The 21,218-nt window shown below is 42.4% G+C and overlaps 1 protein-coding gene and 1 non-coding gene across 4 annotated transcripts in view; both read left to right on the top strand.

Moving 5' to 3' along the window:
* Window positions 1-21,218, top strand: part of LOC126355137 (UNC93-like protein) — a 980,883-nt gene that overhangs the window by 806,329 nt on the left and 153,336 nt on the right. The gene's annotated exons all lie outside the window — the stretch shown is intronic.
* Trnat-ugu (transfer RNA threonine (anticodon UGU)) lies at window positions 18,653-18,726 on the top strand. The gene has a single exon. It is a non-coding gene; the product is annotated as a tRNA-Thr (tRNA).

The raw sequence follows: 21,218 nt of genomic DNA, 5'->3' as shown, positions 1-21,218 counted from the left end.
AAATAACAACTACGGTAAAATACAAGAGAAATGAAGAAGTAGCAAATGGTATTGTCCACCTTTAATGAAGGCAACATCAATGTCCACAGAAATTAAGAACATAATCATCTGAAATTACATATATTTTTATGGAAATCAAATAATAAGAAATGTTTGTTAATTAAAACTACATGGAATACTTTGAGTCTTTGTAAACGAAGAGCGTTTTGCATTGCGGGTCATCTATTTGAAGTCGATGCGTTGTGACGTCAGCGGCAGCTCGTTCGTGCTGGCAGCGTAATTAAAATAGCTCCATCAGTTTTAAAACTGCACCGAATATCTCCTCTTGCTTTCAGTTTGATTTTCCAGGCGATAATATTTTCCTTCGTCACGTTTCTCTTGTCATAGTCTCGACGGATGTAATCGATACTATATAAATCCAATGTCGTGTGTGCCCGACAGACAGTAACGTCACTTATCAACGTCCCGTACACAGTATTAATTTCCACTCGCCGATCGCAAAATTACAGTCTATCCATGTTTAGCAATCACGATCGTGAATTCACGATTCTGGCGAGGACAGTAGCACACGGAATGAACAGTCTGAAAATCTCAACGGCGACAGTTTAACGCGCTTGGCAGTTCAGAAAGTTGCTGACTAGATAATAATTTCAAAGTATATAAGCTAGTGCAATTCAGTTGCGCTTAAGCAGTTCAGTTATAACACTGACAATCATTGCCCATTCGTTTGAGTACTGTCGCTCCACGAAGCTCGCAGTATTCAAACAGCTGAACATTTTGTTTCACAATGTTTGCGTCGAAATTTAGTTTACACCGTGGCCGAAACACAAGAACGCCGCCATTAATTTTCGCAGATTTATGTCTAGCACAATGGTTTCCGACCTTTCTGAGACCATTACCTCTAAGTATTATCAAACATTGACTGGTACCTTCCTCCCATGCCTCGACCATCATGATCATTATCGCCCAATTAAACTTTAGAATGAAAACAAATCTTGTAACTTTTTTTAAATAATGAAAGATAAGTTTTTGTATGTGTTTTATTAAACTATGAACTAATGAGTCAAAGAGAATATCGATACTGCTTTTTACATAATAATGCTACAGATCTCAGTACATCGCAAGTGTTACCTACAATATCCTCTGAGAATGCTAATTAAATGCATTGAGGGTAATACTTGTAACAAAACATGCTTCCTGTACAGCATTCTTTTCGCTAATGTTGCACTTACTCTTTCTACATCACTTGACTGCTGGGCGTCTTGATTCTAAAGTGGCAGACACTAGAAGACTTCAGGCTGGCAGTTCTGTATGTCTCAGCACTACAACCAGAAATAGTAGTAGTAGTAGTAGTAGTAGTAATGCTGTGTAGGCCTCACAGCAATATAATAGCCATTACACAGTTGCTGTTGTGTTGTGCTGTCAATTACTTCTTTTATCTGTTCCGAAGTGAATAGTGACGCAATTACTGATTCAGTGTGGGAACTACATAAAAATCGGCGAAGCCATTTTTGCGAACTATTTAAGCATATATGATGAGTATGTCTCAGAATTACTGTCATTAGTGGATGTTATAAATTACATAGTCTGTGTGTGTGTGTGTGTGTGTGTGTGTGTGTGTGTGTGTGTGTGTGTGTGTGTATGTGTGTGTTTAGTGGATGGAATTTGTGAAGAAGACGTTATTCACATAATCGTCTCACGAGCCGAATCCTCCACCTAATTGCGTCAAGTGTTAACGCTACTACTTGGTACACTCGAACACTTTTGTATCTACCCCTCAGAAAAATTTCATTTTACCGCTCAGTGGGTGATTACCTGCAAATTAGAAACCACTGGTCTAGCACAATTACGCAACACACACACGTGCACACCACAACACTGCACACGACTATTGGTCACTATTCGACTGGAACTATCGATATCACTCTCGCATAACAGTTAGTATAGCAGTGGGGCGTATTACATTTGGTTATACACTGGGGATTTGAGCTATTTACAAAATCATTGCAAATATATGATACATATATTGAAATTCCTCCCCCCATGAACCATGGACATTGCCGCTGGTGGGGAGGCTTGCGTGGCTCAACGATACAGATAGCTCTACCGTAGATGCAACCACAACGTAGGAGTCTCTGTTGAGAGGCCAGACAAACGTGTGGTTCCTGAAGAGGGGCAGCAGCCTTTTCAGTCTGGATGATTGACTGATCTGGCCTTGTAACAATAACCAAAACAGCCTTGCTGTTGTGGTACTGCGAACGGCTGAAAGCAAGGGGAAACTACACCCGTAATTTTTTCCGAGTTCGTGTACCTTTACTGTATGGTTAAAATATTCCGGATCTCCGGGAGGGGACTACTCAAGAGGACGTCGTTATCAGGAGAAAGAAAACTGGCATTCTACGGATCGGAGTGTGGAATGTCAGATCCCTTAATATGGCAGGTAGGTTAGAAAATTTAAAAAGGGAAATGGATAGGTTAAAGTTAGATGTAGTGGGAATCAGTGAAGTTCGGTGGCAGGAGGAACAAGACTTCTGGTCAGGTGAATACAGGGTTATAAATACAAAATCAAATAGGGGTAATGCAGGAGTAGGATTAATAATGAATTAAAAAAATAGGAGTGAGGGTAAGCTACTACAAAAAGAATAGTGAACGTATTATAGTGGCCAAGATAGACACGAAGCCCATGCCTACTACAGTAATACAAGTTTATATGCCAACTAGCTCTGCAGATGACGAAGAAACTGAAGAAATGTATGATGAGATAAAAGAAATTATTCAGGTAGTGAAGGGACACGAAAATTTAGTAGTCATGGGTGACTGGAATTCGACAGTAGGAAAGGGAGATAAGGAAACATAGTAGGTGAATATGGATTGGGGATAAGAAATGAAAGAGGAAGCCGTCTGTTAGAATTTTGCACAGAGCATAAGTTAATCATAGCTAACACTTGGTTCAAGAACCATACAAGAAGGTTGTACCTATGGAAGAATCCTGGAAATACTAAAAGTTATCAGATAGATTATATAATGGTAAGACAGAGATTTAGGAACCAGGTTTTAAATTGTAGGACATTTCCAGGGACAGATGTGGACTCTGACCACAATCTATTGGTTATGAACTGTAGATTAAAACTGAAGAAATTGCAAAAAGGTGGGAATTTAAGGAGATGGGACCTGGATAAACTGACTAAACCAGAGGTTATACAGAGTTTCAGGGACAGCATAAGAAAACAATTGACAGGAATGGGGGAAAGAAATACAGTAGAAGACGAATGGGTAACTCTGAGGGATGAAATAGTGAAGGCAGCAGAGGATCAAGTAGGTAAAAAGATGAGGGTTAGTAGAAATCCTTGGGTAACCGAAGAGATACTGAATTTAATTGATGAAAGGAGAAAATACAAAAATTCAGTAAGTGAAGCAGGCAAAAAGGAATACAAACGTCTCAAAAATGAGATCGACAGGAAGTGTAAAATGGCTAAGCAGGCATGGCTAGAGGACAAATGTAAGGATGTAGAGGCCTATCTCACTAGGGGTAAGATAGATACTGCCTACAGGAAAATTAGAGAGCCCTTTGGAGAAAAGAGAGCCACTTGTATGAATATCAAGAGCTCAGATGGCAACCCAGTTCTAAGCAAAGAGGGGAAAGCAGGAAGGTGGAAGGAGTATATAGAGGGTCTATACAAGGGCGATGTACTTGAGGACAATATTATGGAAATGGAAGAGGATGTAGGTGAAGATGAAATGGGAGATACGATACTGCGTGAAGAGTTTGACAAAGCACTGAAAGACCTGAGTACAAACAAGGCCCCAGGAGTGGACAACATTCCATTAGAACTACTGACGGCCGTGGGAGAGCCAGTCCTGAACGAACTCTACCATCTGGTGAGCAAGATGTATGGAACAGGCGAAATACCCTCAGACTTCAAGAAGAATATAATAATACCAATCCCAAAGAAAGCAGGTGTTGACAGATGTGCAATGCAGGCAGATTTTAAACGAAGAGAGATTGATAGGAAGGAAAATAAGAGCAAATAAAAAATTCAGGCGATGAAGAAAATGACGCTGCAAAGCATGAAAAATAAAAGAAATTAACCTAATGAAACCTGGTAGTCAAGGGAAGGCAGGATTCGGTTACGATTGTGAATGTGGCTGTAATCAGTCACTCTTGGTTGCCCTTTACAGCTAGGCGCAATTTATTTTAAATCAGTAATTCCACACTCAACAATAAATAAAAAATACCTCACATTATTAATGAAGGAATAAACAACAGTGTAAACAATAGTGTTTTTAGTGAGTTACAATTCAGAAAATCACGATAAAATACAGATACAACAGATAATGTTTTAAAAGCAATCCGCTGTGATCTGGGCAGAAGGTCTTACACGCCACGAATGGCAATAAATTGAGAATTGTTTAAATCTCGCTGCAACTTACAAGTTACAGGTATTGAAATATAAAACACAAGTCGCCACAAACACATCAGACGACATCAGACGCCAGGAATGGCAGTAAACAAGATTTTAAAGGCCTACTGCAAAAATACAAATACCAAATTAGAATTTTAAGGCAAGTTACCACAATCATGGCTGAAGGCCTTACACTCCAAGAATGGCAATAAATTAAGAATTGTTTAACAACTCGATGCAATTTTCTACTTACAAGTATTGAAATATCATGGTAAGTCGCCACAAACACAGCAGAAAGCATCAGACGCCAGGAATGGAAGTAAATGAGGTTTTAAGCCTTAATGCTAAAATACGAATAAGAAATTAGAATTTTAAAGCAAATGACCACTATCACGACTGACGGCCTCACACGCCAGAAACGGCAATAGTATAAAAAAATTTGAAACCTGCTGTAAAACAGCAAATACAATAGCAAAAGTTAATAAAAGAACAAGCAACTGATCCAGACGGTGCTCCAGGATTCGATGTCTGAGAAGGTGCGCAACAAACACTTTCGCGAGCGACGAGATAAGCAGCCAAGAGTTGCATTCACTTCACAACGTGGTAACTCAAAGTAGTGGCAGTCTAACGAATGATTAATGATAATGTTACTGAAGGTACATGATGTCCGATCAACCAAATGCAACAATGGAACAATACACCAAAGCTGGAACCAGCGGTCTGCACGACATCCACAGAATACAGTGTTTAGAGAGCCTGGAACGAGAAAGGAATCAGTACCACCAGAGTAGAAGAATCACTAACTTGCCTACAATCAAGAGAGCTGTCAAAACTGCACCCCTTACTGGACAGTAGCGGCAAAGCGAGGAAACGTACACTACCGTTACATACACTAACCCGCAGGGCAGGTAACTGGGGCGTTAGCGGCCACCAGTCAAGAAAAGTTACCGCTAGTTGAACTTAACAAATTGTAACAAATTGAATGCAGTAAAAGGTAATAAGAAGTCGAGGAAAACTAATCAGATCCGCCTTCCCAAGACTCCACTCCCTGTTCTTCACCTCGGCGAAACTACGAGCAGCATCACGAACCCAGGTCACTGGAGATTCGCGAGATATCACAATGGTGGGGGTTTCTCTACTTAGATTGAAATGGATTCATCTCAAAGCTTGCTGGATCCGGTTTACGACGAGGTCGTGCACCCTTGCGACTACAGCCCTGACATCTCGCAGTCTACGCATGACGCCAGCGGTCCTCGCGTGTTCTCGCAATGCTTGTACCTGGCTTCTCCTCTGTCCCCAACCGAACTGGCCCACTCACACGACCCGGCAAAACAACCACGTTGGCCCAGATATAGGGCAACAGTTACTACATATCGATAACCACCGCTGGTGCAACTAGTGGACTGGCAACGCTTGCGAAACCGAGTGGCGCCAGTCAACCCGAGAAGAAGACAAACAACCGCAACCATACCTGCTAAACGATACCGTCTGGCCTCTAACAGAGGGCAGAAACCTACAAACAGCACCAACGCAAGCATCAGCACGGCTCACCTAATAAAAATAATAAGCAAAATCTTTTGATTAAATTTGTAAATCAAGAAAAATTCGCCGCATTTGGAGAGTGTCGAAAGTACGACCTTGTTTGATTTAAATGTTCACCACTGCACTACGCCACTAGCCTGCATTTGGTGTTATATTTGTGAGTCTGGTACCGCCGTTACAACGACGAAATGCAGCCTTCAAAAATTTGACGTCATTATGGGTGCGAGGCTTATCTAATGTAAGCTGATGTGGGTACTTTTATAACTCTGTATGTGAAGCTGAATCGTCTCTTGTGCGGAATCATCCAATAGTGTTTGATTAGTGATGTGCACGAATCATGCGTATTTCGTCAGCATCGTGTGTGTGTGTGTGTGTGTGTGTGTGTGCGTGTGTGTGTGTGTGTGTGTGTGTGTAAGAACGCCGGACAAATAATTGGAAGTGAACTGACCAGGTGTGGTAGTTAGTCAACGGCGAACGGTTCGGGCGTAACGTTCAGTTCAATGATTGGAGGAAACCAGCTCCAACGCGTGAAGTGTCAACTATCAAGTAATTTTAATTGGACTATAATTACACCAAGTTCAGAGATACTTAAATAATCTTGCCCTCACTCCATATGTGAAATGAAAGGGCAAAAGTCCTAACAATTGGTATGATGTGGCGTACCGTGTACTGTGCACTTCGCAGTGGTTTGCAGAGTGAGGATGTAGATGTCGATTTCACTGTCTCCTATAAGAGGAGAAGCAGCCTTCAGCAGCTATGAAAACAAAACAAAAACAAAAGAGAGAAGAGGGCAAAACACCACGGCCAATTATTAAGCTCCAGTCGGCAGTCGCACTGTGCAACTTTTTGTTAAACGAACGAACTTTGAAATGCATCAAACGTAGCGAAATTTTCTCTCCGTTTATTACGTAATCACTGTATATCTCGGCCAAAGTACCTGCAGAGACGCGGAAGCACGAGAGCAAAGTAATAAGGACACGAGAGGCACTGGAGCGGAATTTTTATCTCTATTTTGTCGCTGCGCGCTACTAAAAAAGTGCAAATCCAGCGTTAGGTAATTCCCCCGGCAAATGGCCTCACGTCGCACGCAAGCGCGGACAAAACACTGCCATCGTTTGCTTTAACTGCGGCCGTGTACCATCGACTCGCGACTGCCCCGCATTGCCATCGCTGTACGGGCCTCTGGAGCGCCCTCCCGAACTAATTACTACCCTAATTGTCGTTTTAAAGCCGCGACCTTAAAGCTTTGTTGTGTTTTTGTTCCCTTTTTCTTTCTTTTGAGCTGTCGTCCAGTTGCAAAGTGTCCTCGTGTCAGTTGCCTCAGCCCCGTTTCCCGGCACGCCTCATCCAGGGCCGGTCGTTAATGAAATCTCGGCTGAAAGCCCCACTGGTTTCGCCCCTGTCAGCTCTGGAATCCGTATAGAATCGTGCAGTCAGCCAGTAGAATACACCGGGCTCCTGTCTTTGCCCAGCTCTGCTCCGAGTTTGTTGCCTCAGTGGTCAAGATCAACAGCGCAGTTTCGCTCGATCTACCGTGAAGGTCCACTCGCACCACCGTTCTGCATATGCCTAACATGGCATACAAGCTAACTCGGATACGAGAGCAAGGGAATACATTGCTAATTTGGGCGTTTGTAACGTTGTTGCTCAGGGTTAATATACGGCCCGCTCATATCTTACCACCGCCTAAGTATGACGGCAACTTGCAACAACCACTCATAGAGGGTACGCGGCAGCTTTAACAGTGGAGGGAGAAAATGGAGCGATTTATCTAACATCCAAAATGGTATGGTCATTGACTTTCGGGACAAGAGTGGAAACATTTCCGAAATGGCTAAGTCTGTAGACAGTTAAAGTATACATTGCATGGAAAAAAGGCGCTATCCATTATCGGTGAAGACCCATACTGACTCAGACTCTGTCTGTTGTACAACTCACAAATCTGAAATGTCTGATAAGCAATAACTTCTCGACTGTTAAAAGACCCAAGCCCTGCTACAGTCTCTACTTCAGGACCACGTACTACAGCCACTGTTACCCAACCATTACCGTGTTGTGCGGCATCATTCTTCGTAAGACTAAAATTCAGTACACGTCCACAAAACACTGAAGGACCTTGCAAAATTACTTGTGCACCTACACCGTTGTCCGTATTAGTCCGTATTAGGTGATACTGCATGGCCCTTCAGTGTTTTGTGGATGTATATTGAATTTTACGCATACGATCAACGATACCGCACAACGTGGTAATGGATGGGTCACTGTGGCTGTAGGACGTGGTCCTAAAGTAGACACTGTAAGAGGCCTTGAGCTCTTTAACAGTCGAGAAATTATTGCTTGACATTTCAGATTTGTGAGGTGTGCAACAGAGACGTCGGTACATCTTATTACGTGTCTACAATGACGCTGGTTCTTAGGACTAGGAATCATTCCAAAATAAATGAGTCGGAGTCTGTGTCAGTATGGGGCCACAGATGGCCATACATGACAAGGGTGAACGACGGCTGCGGAGATGTGTAGCGAACAGAGGTGAAGATGTTAAGCAACTGATCGCCCAGATGAACCAAGGGCTACCAACAGTGTCTCCCCAAAGACGGTTCAGCGAACGTTGCTCCGTATCGGGCTTGGCAGTAAATATCTGCTTTATGCAGCCTTGCTGACTGCTTTTCGTCGGCGAAGATGACTGAACTTTGCAAGCGAATACCGCAACTGGTTGTCCACGGAGTCGCTACAGGTGGCGTTTTTCAGATGAATCACTTTTTATGCCGCATCGGGCAGATATATTGCGTGAAACGTCTGACAGCAAACACTGTGCAACAATCGTCGGAAGAGTCCAGGTTGCAAGAGGAAGCATTCTTTCGTGGGGAATGTTTTCGAGGCACTCTTTGGGTGATCTCGTTATTATGGAAGACATAATGGATGAACACAAGTATGCATCTACTCTTTGGGACGATGTCCACCCCAACATGCGATTTGTTTTTGCTCAGCAGGATGGCATCTACCAGCAGGACAACGTGACGGGCCGCACTGCTCGCAGTGTACGTGCGTGGTTCGAAGGTCACCAGGATGTGTTTACCGTGCTCCCCAGCCGTGATGAAACTCAGAATCCATGGGAGCACCTCAATAGGACCGTACGCACCATCGATCCTCAACCGAGAAAACCTAGCGCAGATGGACGCGACAGTGGAGACAGCACGACTCTACGTTTCTCTCGGTGCTTGTCGGATTCTCAGTGACTCTGTCCTGGACGTCTCGCAGCGTCCAGCCTCCGAATGGTGGATATCCCCACTGTTGGCAGATGTTCACATTAATGTGACTGGACAGTGTACTGTTTTATTTCCAGGAGTGCTAGTCTCGCTGTTTTGCAAGAGACGGTTTTAATTTTTTGAATTACGCCCGACTAAAAGCTTTAAGAGGCTTTGGTGTTACGTAAAATCAGTAGCTGGATGGAAACCATATATTCAGCCACTCAGGTGCCATACCGACATCGAATCGGAAGACGACACAGGAAAGATCGGAATACTGAATTCGGTGCTCGGAATACTGAATTCGGTCTTCCGAAACTGTTTCACAGCGGAAGATAGTAATGGAGCTCCTCCTTTCAGTCATGGTACGAACATCGAAATGGCAGATATTGAGATAGCTGACAGAGGAATAGAAATGCAACTACAGCCGTTTAGTGGTGGAAAGGCATCAGTAGCAGAGATCCCTATAAATTTCTACAAAGACCATGCGACAGAACTTACTTCCTTTCTAGCAGCAGTTTATAGTAGTTGGATGTGAAGTCCGCCAGTTATGCAAAACACCGTTTTTTCTCAGTACCCAAACATTTTTCGGCACCACTGTGCCGTCATGAGTGGGTTTTCGTTTTTATTTATTCTGTAATGTGAACATTTTGGTTAAATGATTGTAAAATTATCTGGATGTTTAGTTCAAACAATACATCGTTTCTTTTTGTAAATACCCTTGCATTTGGTGTGCATGAATTTTCCGGATCACTTGTGTGTTAATTACTACAGGTAGCTTGTTATCTGAAACCAAACTATGTTGATGAGAATGTTTTTTGCTGGGAGCTAACCTATCTTCTAGAGTGTAATTTAACTTGTCGCGATGTTTCCACGCCTATATTCGTTTTTACTTACGTTTTCATGTGGCAAGCACTTTCAATCTCCACAGTTTGGGTACTGAGAAAAAACGGTGACTTGCATAACTGGCGGACATCACATCCAACAATTTTAACTGCAAACACGGCCAACACAAAGAGCTGCAAATCAAAATGATGAATAGTTTATAGTAGGTTGCTGGAACAACAGAGGGTACGTATCGGCTGAAAAAAAAAGAAAAAAAAACGCTGTTGATTTCCGTTTCCAAGAAGCATCGTAGGATAGATGTAAATAATTAAAGGCTTATATCGACGATGCCAATCTGTTGTAGAATTGTGGAACATATTTATTTTATCCTCACGTTTTCAGAGAACAAAAATTCCCTCCATAAAAAATCAACAAGGATTCCACAAAGAGACATCTTCCGAAACACAGCTCGCTTTGTTTGGCCACGAGATCCACGGAACTGTAGACATCAGCGCTCAAGTTCATGCCGTGTTTTTAGACTACGGGAATGCATTTGACACAATCTCTTTCCACTCTTCAGAGAAAAATTACGAGCTTACGGAGCACTGCCAGCCAGACCTTCGAGATATGCCTATTGGTCTGTTGACAGTCTTCTGTATACACTAGATGCGTGTACTGTGACAAGTAAGGAGACAGCTGACAATTACAGGTTGACACTGAGTGCCACTATAGTAATTATTACGCAGTGAGCAGCTTATTGTTTGGTCTTGATCTGTGGCCTTGATTTCACTTCCAATACATTGAAATAAATAAATGCTAAGCATGAAGGTCGTTGTAACGCCTTTTTATGAAACCTTGTTACTGCTGTGCGTCATTAACATCACGGCAAGTGGCCAGAACGTTGCGCGAGCTGCATATGATGTCAGAACTACGGTGTGTCTTCCCACCGCAACATTATTACAACTACTTGCGACAATGCAAAATGTTTTACAAAGAGTAGAGAAGTTAAAAGCAGTGGTATAGCATCATTTTGTGGGTAGCGGCTACAAGTTACAGCTGAAAAGCAAAATAGAACGGCAGTGTGTTTAAAGTTGAGTATTAACTTAATTACAACTGCCTTAATGATAAATATAGTAGAATTCTTTACTCAGAACGCGATTCTTTACACACCTTCGGAAATGTTTGATATGCAGTGTAGCGGATTTTTATGAAAATAAATATTTAAATTCATTTATCAGAGTCTTCCACTCTTCCTTCTGTCCGGTTTGGATGTTTGCGATCATGATGACTATTCTTCTGTTGTTTTTTCTGTTGTTGATAGCAACGTGGGTAGTGCCTTTGAAGACTTATTGAACCAGCAAATAAGTTTATCAAATCAAGATATTCGTCTTCTTGCAGGACCTCTTCTGATGTTGGTTTACCCTTGAAGTACTTTTTGTAGCAAATCACACCTCTCCACTATCTTGATTAATTTAGGTATTGCGCTCATTCTTCTCAAACTCCTACGTTTGTGGGTCCAAGGTATCCTCACGGTCCTCCTACAAAACCACGGTTCAAAGGCTTCCAGATTATTCTACTTCGTTTTATTTAAGGCCCCCGGTTCTACCCCGTATAAGAGGACAGAATATACTTAGCAGTGCAATAGTCTGACTGTTGTTCTTAGAGTTAGATTATTGCTTTTGAAGACAGCACTTATTTTCCTAAACACTCTTCTTACTTTCCAGATGTGAATCCTGATTTCTTGCGAGTTATTCCAATTCTGTTAAGGCTTTCGTGGCCAGTTGTTAACAAAATGCCTATTTGCTTCTGTCTCGGGTTCTTCGGCCGACGTTCGTCTGATGATTTTACCGAAGAGTGAAGCTTTGACAGTGCCAGCGACTCGTGCTGACGAAAGGTCAGTAAAATCATCAGACGAACGTCGGCCGAAAAACCCGAGACAGTAGCAATTAGACAGTTTATTCCAATTTTCATTTATTATGGTTCCAAGGAATCAAATTGTTTTACGAAATTTACTCGTGTAATATTTTCGTTACTTACGACCATGATTTTCGTCTCTATGGAGTTTATTTCAAGCCAATACTGAATGCTGACTCTTACAATTCTATCCATTAATAGTTAAGCGCTTGGATGCTGTTTAATCTTATTCCACTTATCAAAATTCCTTTTTCTACTTCTTCAAAGGCTTCTCTAAATATGAATTCCGAGTATACATTAAATAGTATGGACGAGAAGACACATCACTGTCGTACTCATTTGAGAATTTTGATTGCTTCAGTGTGTTCATCATCAATACGGAACGCCGCTGTTTGATTCGAGTACAGATTCTTGATAATCGTACCGTGTATACCTTATGTGCATCTTTAATGAATTCATTATTTAAGGACGACATATCAGTATTGGGATTCAGATACTGCTTGGAAAGGGTTACCATGCGCCGGGAGGAAAAGATTTGCAACATCGTCGCGGAAGCCCGAGCATTGGTACGAGTGACATCAATTGCGGTGCTAGGCGCATTGTGATCAGTACAGCTAAATGAATTCATCACTGTCAAACTTCTACTTTATAGAGTCGTGTTTTATGGGAGATCGCGTTACTTAGTGTTCATTTATAGTGGCTAAAGAGAACAAACAAGTCCAGAAGGTGGTTTCTGAAATGTTATTAAAGACAGAAATGAAAACACCAAACAGGTTCGTTATGCGAAGCATCGTTCATTAAGCGAGTCAGTTTCATACATTTTCTTCTACTCACTGTGCAGTCACTCGTTATGGGAGGTCTTCGATAAGTTATGTTCAACTGTAATAAAGTTAGGCGGGCCGGATACCATAAATGTCTGACCCGTTACCGTAAGCCGGATTGGTGCTGCTACGCGGGCGGGTGATCGCTCGCGGGCCGTAGTTTGGAGACACCAGATCCAGTAGAAAATGTCGGAAGCTCCATAAAGGTATTCGTAGATAATGCCGTTTCCTGCAAGAAGGTAGCAACACCAGGAGACTGTAGCGATTTGAGAAAGGATCTGCAGAGGATTGACGAGTTGTACAGGGGCTGACAGTTGGCTCACGACGTAAATAAATAAAAAAAGTAACATATGGCACACACAAAGTAGTACAAATCTGCTACTGGACAACTACACCCCTGATGACACAATTCTGGATGTACACACGTAGGGGATCCGACTGCCGATCCATTCCAGCCACTCCACAAGGAAGGAAGTACACAGCTCATGTTCTCTGCAATTCAACCATGTCCAGACGCTCAGTACCGCGATGCGATCGCGTCCGCATTGTTACTTTGTGCCAGGAGGGGCTCTCAACAAGGGAAGTGTCAAGACGTCTTGGGGTGAAACAAAGCGATGTTGTTCGGACATGGATGAGATACAGAGAGACAGTAACTATCTACGACATGCCTCGCTCAAGCCACCCAATGACTCCTGCTGCAATGGATGACCGCTTCCTATGGATTATGGCTCGGAGGAACCCTGAAAGCAACACTAAAAACTTTCCGCGCAGCCACTGGACGGCGTGTTACGACTCAAACTGTGCAACTGACGCATATGCCTTCAACCAGACAATCGTCGGAGACGTGTTTGGAGGCAACCCGTTCAGGCTGAATGCCTTAGACACACTGTCCAGCGAGTGCAGCAGTGTGGAGGTTCCCTGATGTTCTGGGATGGCATTATGTGGGGTCGACGTACTCCGCTGGCGGTCACGGAAGGCGCCAAAACGTCTGTGCGATATGTGAATACCGTCCTCCGATCGATAGTGGAACTATATCGGCTGCATACTGGCGAGCATTCGTCTTCATGGACGACAATTCGCGCCCCCATCGTGACCATCTTGTGAATGGCTTCCCGCAAGACAACGACATCGCTCGACTGTAGCGGCCAGCATGTTCTCCAGACATGAACACTATCGAACATGGATGGAATAGATTGAAAAGAGCTGTCTATGGACGACGTGACCCACCAGTCACTCTGAGGGATCTACGCCGAATTGCCGTTAAGGGGCGGGACAATCTGGGTCAACAGTACCTTGATGAACTTGTGGATACTATGCCACTACGAATACAGGCATGCATCAGTGCAAGAGGATGTGCTACTGGGTATTAGAGGTACCGGTGCGTACAGCAATCTGGACTACCATCTCTGAAGGTCTCGCTGTATGGTAGTAGAAAATCCAATGTGTGGTTTTCATGAGAAATACAGGTTCCGCAACTCTCGAATTCGAGGTGATGCCAAACTTTTTTGTTGTGTGTATCTAGGAGTAACCATACTGAGTGACCTTAAGTGGAATGACCAAATAAAACAAATGCTGGGAAAAACAGATGCAAGATTGAGATTAACGTTAATAAGGAATGTAATGTATTCACGAAAGAAGTGGTTAACGAAACACTTGTTCGGCAGATTCTTGAGTATATCTCATCACTCATGGATCCTTACCAGATAGGACAAATAGAAGAGGTAGGAAGGCTTCCACGGACAGCATTGCGTGTCGTCACGCGGTCGCCGTGAGAATGTTACAGTGGCATTCAACAAACTCCAGTGGCTGACGCTACAAAGAGAGGCGTTAGGCATCAGAAGTGGTTAAGTACTGAAACTCCGAGATAGTACGTTCCGGAAAGAGTCGGACAACATATTAGTTTATCTCACATATTTCAAGATAATGACCACGAGAAAATTGTAAAAGTAGAGGAAATACTGAGGTTTACCGACAGTTCTGTCCGTGCACCGTTCGCGGTGAAACAGAGATTTTAAGGGGGGGGGGGTCGAATAGTAGTACCAGAAGCACTGTAGACTTAGGAGAGAATTTTAAATGATGATGATGAGTCCCATACTCCGTTTACCGAGCGTAGGGGAGCGACGCGGGAGACCCGCGCCGCCATACTAGGCAAGGTCCTAGTGGAGGTGGTTTGCCATTGCCTTCCTCCGACCGTAATGGGGATGATTGATGATGATGATGAAGACGACACAAACACCCAGTCATCACGAGGCAGGTGAAAAATCCCTGACCCCGCCGGGAATCGAACCCGGGACCCCGTGCTCGGGAAGCGAGAACGCTACCGCGAGACCACGAGCTTAAGACGGAAATAAAGCCGTGAGGGCGGCCGGGTAGTCGTGCCTCGGTGGCTCATCACTAGGCTTCCTGCCTGTACCGGCAGGCAGCCCAACACCCTCGAGTGCAACCACTCTACAAAAAATACCCAGGTGTACTAGGAATAAAGAGTGGCAAGAAGTTTCTAACAACTTTCTGCTGTCAAACGTCAGATCCACTACGCCGAATACGATTTCAGATAAAGAACCAATAAGAGAGGAAGTATACGCCATTCATGTGACAATACACTTTATGCTTATTTCATGCCAGTCATGCTTACACGGTAATGGACGAGAAAAAGGCTGGCTCTATTCAGCAGTCGATGCCAACCTATATAGATGAATCCCTCGGCCTACAGCTAGAGTGGCTCTTCTTCACGGCTGTTCAGCACCACGCATACTCATAGTACATGGTACACCTAGTTCGCTATATCAGAGGTCTTCTAAATAAAGCCCGCGAGGTATTTATTCCGGCTCATGCGTTAGCGAAAGATTTGTAGGATTTGGGTAATGAATACGATGTTCATGACGTGTAATGACTGTCTACGTTACAGATTCACATACACAATATTTATTTATACACATTATACGGGCAGATACATCTTAAACACTTGGCGTCTCATAACACACGGCCCAAGGTCCAGAGATGCTGTTGTTGCAGCCATATTCTTGGAGAAGGAATTCCATAGAGCTTGTGTCCCCATAGACTTTTTAAAGTTATGACCGGCAATTCACACTCGCTTAACTCTAAGAGTGGCTACTAGAAGAACTGCAGCGCTCAAAGCAAAGTCGCCTTAAGTTGTTCCTAAACAACAGAGTTGTCACCAGGACTGCTCGATTTGCAGATGATTGTGACTTCGAGTACTTGGCTGTGATTTACTGAGATGCCTGGTTTTGCTGGTCTCATCCTATATGCTGCGTTAGCGCGATGTTGTTTCAAGTTTTATTTGTCCCTGAATCATGAGCTAAAAGGAGAAAAGTGGATGGTGAGTATTGTATCTCCTTTGAAACGCAGGCCGTGTCATATGTCGTTATAGAGGTAGGAAACAAACAAGTTATTGCTGTTCTCTGGGAACGAACGAATCTACAGGCATCTGTAATACTGATCAAGTCCTGTTACTTTTTTAGAGTTCTTAACCAATCTTCAAAGTCGCTTAGGAACTATCAGATCTGTTTTCCTAGCGTGGTGTAAAAGGTGAGGATATCTTTTCAGAAGTATAGTTAACTGCAGCGAAAAAGTACTACTTTCCTTTTTTTGTTTTAGATGAATGTATTACAACCGATGAGGGAGAGCAATACTTGGGAGAAATTCTCAGGCTTCTTTGGAAAAATAAATTCAGTGCGTGAAACCGGTGGTGTTTCCAGACCTTTGACACTACTCTTCGTTCTTAATCAGGGAGTACTTTACACGAAGTCAATTGACATGATCTTTGTGATGAAGTTAATTGTTTCAATTTTATTCGAAGGCATCGAGTCAAACACAGTCAATTCAAGTCGTTTCTGTAAGAATATTTGTCAAGTGATCTTCTATAGCACACGGTGCCTGTGGTAAACCTTTGACAAGCCTCGTTTCTTTGCGAACCGAGAAGTAAAATTTCTGAAAGAGAAAGACAACATCTTGGAAGCCCTCTCGGACAAAGAATGTCTATGGAAACTAGCTGTCTTGGCTGATTGTGCTCTCCATTTGAAAAAAACTGAATAAAAAACTACAAGAGGAGGACAGTATTATTTCTAATCTTTACCCATATGTTCAAGGTTTCGAGAGAAACTAATATTTTTTGAATGGAACACAAGACAAAAAATTTTCTCACACTTTACCAGTTGACAATCGTTGTAAGGTGAGTGATCAGAAGAAAGAGTTATCTGACAAGTTGTTGGTTTTGATGGTCATGCCAAGGAAAAATGAATTTTACAGAATCCCCTTTCTTGTGAAGTGGGATATAATCAGGCAGCGCTGATAATGGAAATCACTAATCTACAAGTTGATGATACTATAAAGGATAAGTTTAAAGAAGGAAGCCTTGTTCAGAGTTACAAGTTTCTGCCAGGAGAAAACTATGTCTGGTTAAATGACTTCGCACGAAGTTCGTTATATGTATTTGCCACTACATACATTTTGTTTGCTGAAATTTATAAATCTAAATAAAGAAGCAACCTGAGTGTCGAACATTAACGAGATATTTTTCTCATTCAACAGGCTAAGCTGGAGGCACAGTTTGAGAAAATTTTGAATTGAAAATAAAAAATTCATATCACTCACTAAGTGTGCGAATGAGTAATAAAGTTTACATGATGTTTTCACTGAATATTTTGTTTTGTGTTAAACGACAACAAAATTTCGCTGTAATTTTCTTTTTTAGTTTCTGAGGAAATGAAGTGTGAATCTAAAGTTGCGATTCCATCTGTTGGTTTTGAGCCGTGACATAATTGTGTCCTGTGACGTCATGGTGGTGTAGTGTTCTTGAGTCGGGTCGTTTTTGTAATTGTGTGTTGTGGTATTTGATAGAGTTAAATATTTCGTGTGTTATTTATGTCTGTTTACAGGTGTCATGGTCACCATGTTGTGCATGTTTGAAATAGGATTGTCTGCCATCTTGATGACGTCACAGGTCAAATCAGTTGAGTAGAATCGCAGGTTTAGTTAATCCTAGTCATTGCATGCTACAATGGGCGAAGATATATGTTTCTGTGATTAAGTTCCTCGTTATTTGGACTGATTGTGGTGTACATTGGTTTTTAGGTTGCAGTGGCAGTGTCCGTATAGGTATGTCTGGTTCATCAGCCTAGATTTATGTGATCGGTCAGCGAAATCTATAACGATGCTTTTCATTTTTGTATTGTCTGGTCGTGTTGAATGTCGAGAACTTCGTGTGATCCATTTTTAGATTAAGATTTTTTTTAGGATTGTTTTTCTTACTGTCGTATAAGTAAACTGAACCCAGGCAAAATCCCCTACTTCCCGCAGCTGTCCTGTTACTTTTATTCTATTGCTTTAGTTGAATCATTCACATGTTAATTATGTTTGTCCGCTGGTGTAATTAGTAATGTCATGGTCGCCATTGTACATATGATTGAAATATGTTTTTCTGTGTTCTTGATTACGTCACAGGTTAAAGATAGCAGGAAACACAACTTTTGATAATTCCAAAATGCGTATACGAAGACAGTAACTTGTTCTCGAAAGAACAGTTACTGTTGATGACCGTGCAGCTTTTCCCTGTAATAAATGATGACTGACTGACAACCTCAGCTGCCGACCGGTGTTGTTGATATATCTCGATGTGGACAGATGAAAATGTGTGCCCCGATCGGGATTCGAACCCGGGATCTCCTGCTTACATCTCCTGCACAGACTTTAACTTTCGTCTGTGGGAATGCGCACAGGTTGCCCAAACTATTACGGGAATCGACAAAGCGTGCGCGAGTAATGAGTGGGTGGCCAAACGTCTATAAGGTACAATACATATGTAGAATTGTGGACAGTTTTGGAATATGAGTCTCACGGGAAGCGTGCACAGGATAAGTCCCCGAAGTCGCGCCATTCATCTGTGTCCTCGGTGGCTCAGATGGATAGAGCATCTGCCATGTAGGCAGGAGGTCCCGGGTTCGAGTCCCGGTCGGGGCACGCATTTTCAGCTGTCCACATCGAGGTATATCAACAACACCTGTCGGCAGCTCAGGTTGTCATTTAGTCATCATCCAAAATGTGTTACGGCACCCACTGAGATTCGAAACTTGATATGGTTGATTACTTTGGCTTCCATCCAAAAGGATTTTATGTTACTGTATTTTTTTCTTTTAAAAAAGGTTTGTTTCTTGTGTTTCTTCATTTTAACTTCATTATTAATCCATGACAACATGTAGAAATGAAGTATTTCTCTTTCTCTGTTTCATACTGCATAATAGCAAACGGGTTATTTTCATTCCTATCCGCATAGGTTTTTAAGTTATTACTTATTTTAAAATTATAATTGTTTTGCAATCACTCAAGCGGAGATTCAGATTGTCGTAGCATGATGAAGTCAAATTGATTCCGTTCAGGCTTTAGAGAAAAGGGTCTGTTTTATTTTAATCTATATGAAATATACATTCAATTAAATTTGATCTCTCGTTACTCTGATGGAGGTTGGACGGAATTACCACAGTACACTGAACGAGGAGACTACAGAAAACACAAAGAGAAATCTTTCCATTTATCATATAAAGAGCGCTGCCTTTTGGTAGATAACAGAATCTAACTTGAATCCAGGAAGACTTTCTGGAGGAAAGAAACCAAGCTGCTATCCAGAGCAGCGAATACGTCAGTTGGCGGGGTTGTAGGGATTACAGGAGAGGGCGGAGGCCCTTAAAATAAGATCGCTCAGTCGGTACAGCACTCATCCGTGAGTTGAATATGCATCGAACTGGAGTTCGGGTTCGACACACCCTTTTTATTTGCCAGGATGCATCAAATCAGAACATGCTCCACTGCACAGTGCAAATTTATTCGGGAAACAGTTTTCTAGGCTGTGACTAATCTACTTCTCCATTGTATCTTTTCTTTCCATAGTGCCAGTCACTAAGAATGCAGAAGAATTTGCGTGGTTTTTGAGTATTAAAACCGAGCCGCAGATTCGAAGATAGCAATTCACAGAAAATGGCTGAAATCTATATTATATAACCGTACGATCCTTATCTCGAACAGCCCTTTTCTTCATATCTTTATCTCTTTCCTTGATACAGAGGTTCATTCGAAGTCGTCCTATATGTATACGTAAAATATGGACATAAAATCGGATGTAAGGTAAAATCTAAATGATAAAAAACCGCAGCAAGTTGCTCAAATTTTAACGGTATATATTCTAGGTATTTATCTAGAAGTAGCATCTTCCCTTTTTCAAAAATCTTTATCCACTGTTGAGAAACCAAAATTAAGGTGCGAATTCCAAGACCGCTATGCACAGAAAATGACTGTACTTGTTGTGATATATTCCAAAGATTCCAATCTCAAACTACCTTCAAAGTTTTCTTTATATCTTTATCCGTTTCCGAGATTCAGAGGTGCAAAGTTATCCTTCTTGTATACGTAAAGTACGCGCGTAATATCCAGTGTGAGGGGAAAATGTAGTTTATAAAGTGACGTAGCATGGAGCAATATCCCGTGAAGTGTCTCCGTTACTATCAGAATGTTTCTGAAACTCCCATATTGCTTCACTGAAGGACAAGCAAAATTTTTGTGCATGTAAAATCGGGTCTAAGATGTAAAATTAGTCCTTTGTTATTTCAATTTCACGTCAATGAAGTGACAAAATTTGACTGTGTAGTGAATTCCTAAGGGACCAAACTGCTGAGGCCATCGGTCCCAAGGCTTACACACTACTTAATCTAACTTACGCTAAGAACACCACACACACCCATTCCCGACGGAGAACTCAAACCTCCGGCGGAAGGGGCCGCGCAATCTGTGACAAGGCGCAATAAACCGTGGGGCCACTTCACGCGGCAAAATTTTGCTTATCAGTAGAATCTTTTTCATATGAGTTATATTCCCTGCTGCAGCAAGGAAAAAAAGAGAACCAGCGAAAACATGTTCCTATCAGAGCACAAACCTCCGACTGAAAAGTTGGATACCGGCTGTATTATTCTATCCTACACAGCACCTTTAAAAGTTTTCCCAAAAATTTTGCCATGCTACCAGACCAGCACTCTTTTATGCTGGGAGAGAAGGAGACAGTGGCAGCAGGAAAGGGACGGAAAAGTAATAGATACTGGAAGGCAGTAGACGATGATTGCGATATAGAAAGAGCGAAGGAGACAAAGACATTATGAGAGAAATAGAGGGACACAGAGGCAGTGAAACGTAGTTGACGGTGGCAAAAGAGTGCCAGGAAAAAGAATGAAAAAGACAGTGGTAGTAGGAGAGGAGCAAAGAGGAAAAAGCGGAAGTCTATGACAATGACAATGGGGAAGAGAGAGATAGTGACAGTGCGAAGACAGAGCAGCAATGGGAAGGAATGGATGAGATGGTAGCAGTAAAAGAGAGTAAGAAGAAGACAGCGGCAGTGGGAGGAGAAGTTAGTCGCAGGACAGTACTACATGAGACAGAAGACAGTGGTTCAAATGGCTCTGAGCACTATG

Source organism: Schistocerca gregaria, chromosome 3, assembly GCF_023897955.1.
Source record: "Schistocerca gregaria isolate iqSchGreg1 chromosome 3, iqSchGreg1.2, whole genome shotgun sequence".
Lineage (NCBI taxonomy): Eukaryota > Metazoa > Arthropoda > Insecta > Orthoptera > Acrididae > Schistocerca > Schistocerca gregaria.
This window is presented reverse-complemented; position numbering and strand designations above follow the sequence as displayed.